This window comes from Chenopodium album, chromosome 17, assembly GCF_948465745.1.
Source record: "Chenopodium album chromosome 17, dcCheAlbu1.1, whole genome shotgun sequence".
In the NCBI taxonomy this organism is placed as follows: domain Eukaryota; kingdom Viridiplantae; phylum Streptophyta; class Magnoliopsida; order Caryophyllales; family Amaranthaceae; genus Chenopodium; species Chenopodium album.
The window spans coordinates 8,760,455-8,768,871 of NC_137850.1; the positions used below are offsets into that span (position 1 = coordinate 8,760,455).

The 8,417-nt window shown below is 39.6% G+C and overlaps 1 non-coding gene across 1 annotated transcript; it reads right to left on the reverse strand.

Annotated features, from left to right (window-relative positions):
- Window positions 1–521: 521 nt before the first annotated feature.
- Window positions 522–628, reverse strand: LOC145590419 (small nucleolar RNA R71). The gene has a single exon (XR_014102021.1). It is a non-coding gene; the product is annotated as a small nucleolar RNA R71 (small nucleolar RNA).
- Between the last annotated feature and the right edge of the window lie 7,789 nt (window positions 629–8,417).

The window sequence follows — 8,417 nt, forward strand, 5'->3', positions numbered from 1 at the left end:
GCTCTTTCCATAGACAGAGGAATTTTTATAGGCAGATCCTGGCAGGTTCTGGGAGTAACAATATTCCTAGAAATCCACTACCTAATTCTAGTGATTCGGAGCACTCTTCTGATTCAGAACTAGAGATGGGTACACCACCACCACCTCCACCTCGCAAGCTTAGCGATTATTCGTAGCCGTCCCTGATGGATTTTCCACATCTTTCTCCTACACCTGATCTCGAGGAAGTCCAGTTTGAGATCAAGCCCCAGTTTATAACGATGATAGAAAGAAAGCAGTTCAGTGGAGCTAAGGGTGAAGATCCTAATCTTCACATTGCGGATTTCTGTCAATACTGCAACACTATTAAGCAGAATGGGGTAACGCAGGACCAAATCAGGGAGATTCTTTTTCCCGTTTCTTTATTTGGAAAAGATAAATTGTGGTTTAATGGTTTGAATAGAACTGCACTTGGTATTACTAACTGGGAGACACTTGCTTTGAATTTTTATAATAAATATTACCCTGCGGAGAAAACAGCTTTACTGAGAAGTGCCATTCAGAATTTTGCCCAGGAGCCAGATGAAGCATTATATGAGGCTTGGGAAAGATTCAAGGATCTGCAGAGGGAGTGTCCCCACCATAACTTGGCAAAGTGGCAGTTAATTCAAGCCTTTTACAATGGATTAGGGAATGCATCAAGGACAATTTTAGACTCCGCAGCTAGCGGTAGATTTATGAATCTTAATGTTGATGATGCATGTCAGGTTATCGAAGATATGGCGATACATAATTCCCAATATGGGAATACTAGAGGCTATGCAAATAAGGGCAAGCACCATGTTGATTCAGTAACCCTTATGCAAGCCCAGCTTACATCTATTTGCCAGAAATTAGATAATCTTAGTACTACTATTCCTAATTCTGTTGCTAATGTTTCTGCTGTTACTAACAATGCTAACGATGCTTTCTGTGAAAATTGTGGAAGTGTAGATAATTATGAACAAGATTGTAGGAGTTCAATGGAGCAAGTTAATGCTTTCCAAACCTACAAGCAAAATAACCCATACTCTAACACCTACAATCCTGGCTACCGGAACCATCCCTATTTATCTTACCGTAACACAAATGTTCAAAACCCTCCACCTCCACAACAACCACAACAAGCACCCCCTCCACAGCAGAAATATTACCACCCTCATGCTAACCAGAAAGCCCCAGCACAAACCCCTACTACATCTTCTAACCCTGCTTTATTAGAAATTAAAGCAATGCTGACCAGTATGCAAAAGCATATGGAGAGTAGAGACCAACAAATTGACTCTATTATAGCCCATAATAAAGTCATGGACACCCAAATTGCCCAATTGTCCTCTACCCTGCAAGCTCGTCAGCAGGGAGCCCTACCAGCGCAGGGAATTCAACCTACGGAACATGCGAATGCAATTACCCTAAGGAGTGGTTCACACTACGATGGGCCCCCAATGCCCAAAGAGGATGAACCTGATTTAATTGATATTGCTAATCCTGATTCCGTTGTACCAATTACCCCTACAGGGCTCCAGGGTAATACTAATATTTCTGATAATTCATTGCAGGGTACAACCTCAGGGAAGGATGCACCCCAAGAGAAGAGTAGGGAAGCACCACCAGTTATCAAGCTACCATTCCCCAACCGTCACTTGAATACTAAGTTGGATAAGCAATTTGGTAAGTTTTTGGAGGTAGTAAAAAATTTGCAGGTAACAGTTCCTTTCACAGAACTTATTACTCAGGTTCCTGCATATGCTAAATTCATGAAAGATATTTTGACTAGGAAAAGGGCCTTTAATGAAGTAGAAATTGTAGCATTCACTGAGGAATGTAGTGCACTTTTAAAGAATAAATCCCCTCCTAAATTAAAGGACCCCGGTAGTTTTTCTATCCCTTGTCATATTGGAAATTTCTTCATTGATAAAGCATTATGTGATCTAGGTGCTTCTGTTAGTGTGATGCCATCGTCTGTATGTTCTAAATTAAATATGGGTGATTTAAAAGTTACTAATATAACTTTGCAAATGGCAGATCGTTTTGTTAAATACCCCTTAGGTATTTTAGAGGATGTACCTGTTAGAGTTGGTAAATTTTTTATCCCTGTTGATTTTGTTGTTTTAGACATGGCTGAGGATACGCAAATTCCCATTATATTAGGTAGGCCTTTTCTCCATACTGCAGGAGCCATTATTGATGTGAAAAATGGTAAACTAACCCTTTCTGTTGGCGATGATAATATCACATTTAACTTAGGGAAAGTTTTAAAAGGTCATATGCTTGAAGAAAATTGTTATTCAATTGATGTGCTTGATATAATGGATGGTATTTGTCAGGAAAGCTTACCACAGGTTCTTGCAAGGGACCCCTTGGAGGAAATTCTTTGTGGAAACTTGTCTGCAGGTGACATGAGCATATGGAGCAAGGAAGTGGATGACATAGAAAGAGCTCTTGCCACCAAGGAATTTGATGCTAATGATTGTGTGAAGGTAGTAAATTTGGTTCAGGAATCAAAACCTGTAGAGGTGAAGAAACCTGAACTAAAACCTCTCCCTTCTCATTTAAAATATGTTTTTCTTGATGAGCAGGAATTGCACCCTGTGATCATTAGTACTGCACTTGATGACCCACAAACTTCCCAACTTCTAGAGGTTCTAAGAACCCACAAAAGGGCAATAGGGTACAGTATTGATGATCTCAAGGGTATAAGCCCTGATTTTTGTATGCACAGGATACACTTAAAGGACAACTACAAACCCTGTATTCAACCCAGAGGAGGTTGAATCCTAATATGCAAGAGGTAGTTAAGAAAGAGGTTATGAAATTACTTGATGCAGGTATTATATATCCTATTTCTAACTCCAAATGGGTAAGTCCTGTACAGGTGGTTCCTAAGAAGGGTGGGATGGTTGTTGTTAAAAATGATAAAAACGAATTAATTCCCACTAGAACTGTTACAGGGTGGCGTATGTGCATTGATTATCGTAGATTAAATATCGCCACTAAAAAGGACCACTTCACTCTTCCCTTTATTGATCAAATGCTTGAGAGGTTAGCAAATCATAAGTTCTTTTGCTATTTGGATGGGTATTCGGGATTTTTCCAAATCCCGATCCACCTTGACGATCAGGAAAAGACTACATTTACATGCCCTTATGGCACTTTTGCATATCGTAGAATGCCTTTTGGTTTATGTAATGCACCTACTACTTTTCAACGTTGCATGATGAGCATATTTTTCTGAGTTCATAGAGTCTATCATGGAAGTCTTTATGGATGATTTTAGTGTTTATGGTTCTTCATTTGATGCATGCTTAATTAACCTTGCTAAAATCTTGAAAATATGTGAAGAATGCAACTTGGTTTTAAATTGGGAGAAGTGTCACTTTATGGTGACAGAGGGAGTAGTCCTTGGTCACATTGTATCTGATAAGGGCATACAGGTAGACAAAGCTAAGATTTCAGTGATTGAGCATTTACCTCCCCAAGTTAATGTTAAGGGAGTTAGGAGTTTCTTGGGTCATGCGGGGTTTTATCGCCCGATCGGGCGAGAAATTAGGCGAAAATTAAGTTCGTGTTCGCGCCGGATCGGGCGGAGCTCGCCCGATCGAGCGCGCATTTGCTGTTTGGGAATTCTGGAGACTCGCCCGATCGGGCGAGCCATAAGGCCGTCCCCCCCTTTATTTTCTTTCCTCTTCTTTCTTTCCTCACTTTCTCCTTATTTCATCTTCTTCATCTCACTTTCTCTCTCAAAAACCTCCATTTTCAAACCTTCAACTCATACTTCAATCCAAGATCTCCTCCAATTCTTCCATCCAAACTCAAAAATTCTTACATTTTCCAACTCCTCTCATCTTCCTCTACAATCTACACTAAGTTTTCATCACTTTCTCTCAATTTTCACTCAAACCCTAAGAGAGAGAAAGCTTCAATTCCTACCAATTTACAAAGACAATGGCATCAAAAAGGTCTAGAATGCAAAGGGGTGAAGGATCGAGGCAACAAGCACCTAGCATTGACCCGGAGTTGCAAATTCCGGGGTGGGAGAGGGTGGTCATCACCACCCAAGAGCAAAAGCAAAGGATGCTCAACCTCATCTCACGGCAGGTAATTCCTACCCGTTTTATTCATCATCCTACGCTTTCTAGACTAGGAATTGATAAGCATGTTGAAAAATTGTTCAAAGGAATTGGCATGAGTGGTTTGTTCAAATTACATTATGATACTTATGATTATTTGACTTTAGAATTTATTTCTAGTTTTAATGTCATAAAATCAAATGCTTTAATTTCTCATGTTCAATTTCTATTGTTTAATAGTGATATTAGATTGTCTTTGAAAGATTTTGGAAAATTGTTTGATTTGAAAGCCGATAGACCAATTGAAACGCCTCAAGACAACATTACATTTGTCTACCACGCCCTAACGGGGAATCCTAACTTGAACCTCCAACATGCCAAGGGAACTTGGATTCAACATCCCGTGCCAAAACTTTGGCAACGGTTTGTTGGCCTTACCATCTTTAGGAGGCATGAACCGGCAAATGTGAGGAGGGATGAACTAGAACTATTAGGGTCATACATGATTCCTAGGAGTGACAAGCTTAACATAGTTCATAGGATGGCCCAACACTTCCAAAGGGTGGCCAATGCGGCCGAATCGGGTAGGTCTAGGGTCCCAATCTACTTTGGTGGGTTAGTAACCCACATAGCGGTCAAATACCTTAGTTGGACCCCTAGCGGTGATGGTAAGGTAGCCGGACCAACCTTAATGGACGCACCCTACTAGGAGGCCTTAATTGGATAAATGTGATAGGGGGTGAGACTTGGTGGGTGATTCATAGGGAGTCGGGTAGAAGAGACAATGCTTTCACCTTGCCTAACCTGGCCTTGACCAAATTTGAGAAGGGTCTTCCCTCCTATACCTTTGAATTAGGAGACTAAGGAGAGGCCCAAGCACACCACCAAGCACCTCCCTCACCACCACAACATTTCCACGAACCATCACCCCAACACTACATACATAACATTCCCACTTCCTCAACAAACTACAACATCGACCCTAACGCCCCATATGACTTTTCGGCTTTTAGAAGCCAATTGGATCGGATAGAGAGTGGGCAAGGGAGGATGGAGGGTATGGTTAGGAATTTGGACACTAGGGTAGGAGCCCTAGATGCTAGGGTTGGGGTGGTGGAGAGGAACCAAGGGCGGGGTTTATACCCCATGTATGATGAGTGTCGGGGGGCTATTCCCCCCGAATCACTTGTTCCCGATTGGTTCCAGTATCCCCAAGAGGAATACACGAACCCAAGTGCCTACGGTACCTATGTGGACTATTCATCGGTCCATGGATATGGGACCGATGCTCCTTTTGGTGGGCTTGGGGGGAATTTAGACCCTAACTATTTTGCAGGTGGTTCGGGTTATGGAGGTGGTGGTTCGAGCCATGGAGGAGCCGGTCTTAACCATGGTGGTGGCGGCTATTCGAGGATGGATGAGGATGAGGAGTAGTTAACACTCCCAAGTCAATGAGGGCATTGCTTGATTTGGCTTGGGGGGGTAATCTTTCGCTTGGTAACTCTCTTTCCTTTCTCTCTATTTACTTGCTTTCTAGTGTAGTTTTTTTTTGCTTTCTAGTTTAGTTTTATTTCTTTCCTTATATGAAAAACACAAAAAAAAATTAAAAAAATAAAAAAAAATAAAAAAATACGTTCTAATGAATTGTAAATCATGCTTCCCTGTGCCCCTTACTTGAGAAAAATTATTTTGATTCTTGGTTTTTGATGATAAATATTGTGGATTTGTTGGTCATGATTTGAAGTTTGATTGCTTGGATTCCTAAGCAGGCGTCAATTTTGCCCAACTACATGTGAATATAGTGCTTGAGTAGTTGATTTGGTCAGGAATGTGTGATTAGTTCCTGGTATGTCAATGAATTTGATTATTGGTTTGCAACTATGAGTAGTGTTTCATAACTCATTATTATGCACATGTGGAGGACGAAGGCATTTGTTCTTTAGGTAGCCTTCAGATTTATTTAGATACATTTGTTCCCTTCTTGCTACCCACGTTGTTGCCTTGACTTTTTATTGTTTATTAGCCACATTACAAGCCTTATTTTCCCCATTGGTTACTAGTCCGAAGCTTGGCTTGGGGGAGCTATTAGTGAGTGAGGTGATGGAGTTTGTAGTGTGCACATTATTTGCACAATTTGGGTGGGTTTTGAGAAGTAATTTATTCTTGATCATATTTTTGTTTTGATGAGTTTAAAAGTTGAATACCCTTAGAAAAATAAAAGTGTGATGAAAAGAAAAAAAAAAAAAAAAAAAAGAGAAGTTCAAGGAAAAAAAAAGTGAGAAATTTGTTGAAAAAAGAAAGAAAGTGAACTTCTAATGAAAAAAGATAAAAAAAAAAAAAAAAAAAAAAGAAAAAGAAAAAAAATGTTTAATGTTCAAATGTTCTAAGTGAAGGTTGATCAAAAGAATGAAAAAAAAAGATGAGTTTCAATGAAATATTTCAAGTTATGAGTTCAAAGTTTGTTTTTCACTCTAGTTCATTATTATCATATTTTTATGAGTGAATTATGTAAGTATTGGGATTGATTTTTATGTTTGGAGTATATTTGGTGGATTGTTATTGGAGTTGGTTATGTTGGATATGTGTATGATCATTATTTTTGATCATGGGTTTATTAGGTTTTGGCTCCCTTAATGCATAGCTTTTTCTCTCACATATCCCCAAATTTATCCTACCCCTTAACCTAGCCTTACGTTACAATCTTTAAAAACCTTCCGACCTTGTGTTTAGAGTTGTGTAAATGTGAAAGTGTTGTTTATCAATGCAAGTTATGACTTGACATATTCCGAGTCGACTATTAGGTTGAGTGTATGTCTTTTTAAACACACAAGTGTGTGATTTTGGGAGGGCATTGTTCACATAAAGGGGTTGGGACGGAGAGCGATCGAGTACATCTTTTACTGGCCACATAAATGAGAGTTGAGTGTGTGAGAACTAGTCTTGAATTCTATATACTCTTGTGGTTTGCTCTATTTGACAATTGTTGGGGAGGAAGGGTGGTTAGATGAATAAGATTGATTGATGTTGAAGCATGTTTGTTTGATTTACCTTGAATCGGTTGTGCTTGATTTTTATATTGGGGTGAGGCATGTTTTATATGTTCATTGATGAGCTCTTTGCTTAGGGACAAGCAAAGGTTTGGCTTGGGGGAGTTTGATATGTCCATTTTATATAGTATTTTACCCCCGTCCCTTGGTCATAATTAGTAGTGTTTTTGTCTCTTTAGAGCCACTTTTATTACTAATATGTGTTTTCTAGTGTTTTCGTAATTTTGGTTGAGTTTTGTAGGGAATTGCACCTTTGGAGCATTTTCCCGGGATTTTATGAAGCAACTACGAGCATTGGAGGAGCATGACCGTCGTTGAAGCCCAAGGCCGGCTAGAGCCATCGAGCCGGTGATTAAGGGCTCGGTATTTGGAATACCGAGGTTTGGACCGAGTATTCAAGACCAGAAGAGGAGATCCGGATTGGGCCGAGGAGTCGAGCCCAATCGGAAGTCCAAACCTCGAGGAGCCACAAGGGCCCGATCGGGCGATGCAGCAGCAACCAAGCCTCGAGTGGCTAGGCGCGCTCGATCGTATGAGGCCTAGCACAATCGGGCGAGGTGCGCAGCAAAGGAGCTACGAGCTAAAGGCGCGCCCGATTGGGCGGCCCTTAGCCCGATCGGGCGCGTGTTTCTGGGGAGCTGAGTTGTCTAGGCATTTAGTTTCTAAATTAGGATTGTTAACTATTTTGTTTAAGTACGTTTTAGGATTATAATTTTTGGTTACTCTTTCCCTTTACTTTCTCTCTCTACTTAATATTTTCTCTCTCTAGACTTTTCTCTCTACCTAACTCTTGTTCTTGACTACTTTGTAATTCCGCCGTCTTGGTAACGATTTCTTCTCTTTTAATCTTAGTTATTTATTTTATTTCTTTACTCTATCATGACTACTTTTATTGCTTCGTTTAGTTTAGATTTAATTATGTCTGAGTAGTTTAATTCTAGGGTTTATGGGGATCCATAATTAATATGAAGGGATAATTTGTTATTATTGATTATTGATATTGCATGATAATTTATTATTAAATTGTTTTAATTCTTTGCAATTGGATTATGAATCGAGGAGATGTAATTTTATTGTGAATGTTTAGCAATATTGAATTGATGAATCGAGCAGATGTTAATTTGATATTAAAGGCTATTTTCAATAGGAACTTAGATCTAGTAAATTGTGAGAGCCTGTTAATCATGCTATTTGTGCAATGTTGATTATTGATTGTCATGTTTTATCCCAAAATATTAATTATTGGTGAACCTGTGACCCTAGGCCTTCCTATTATTGATTT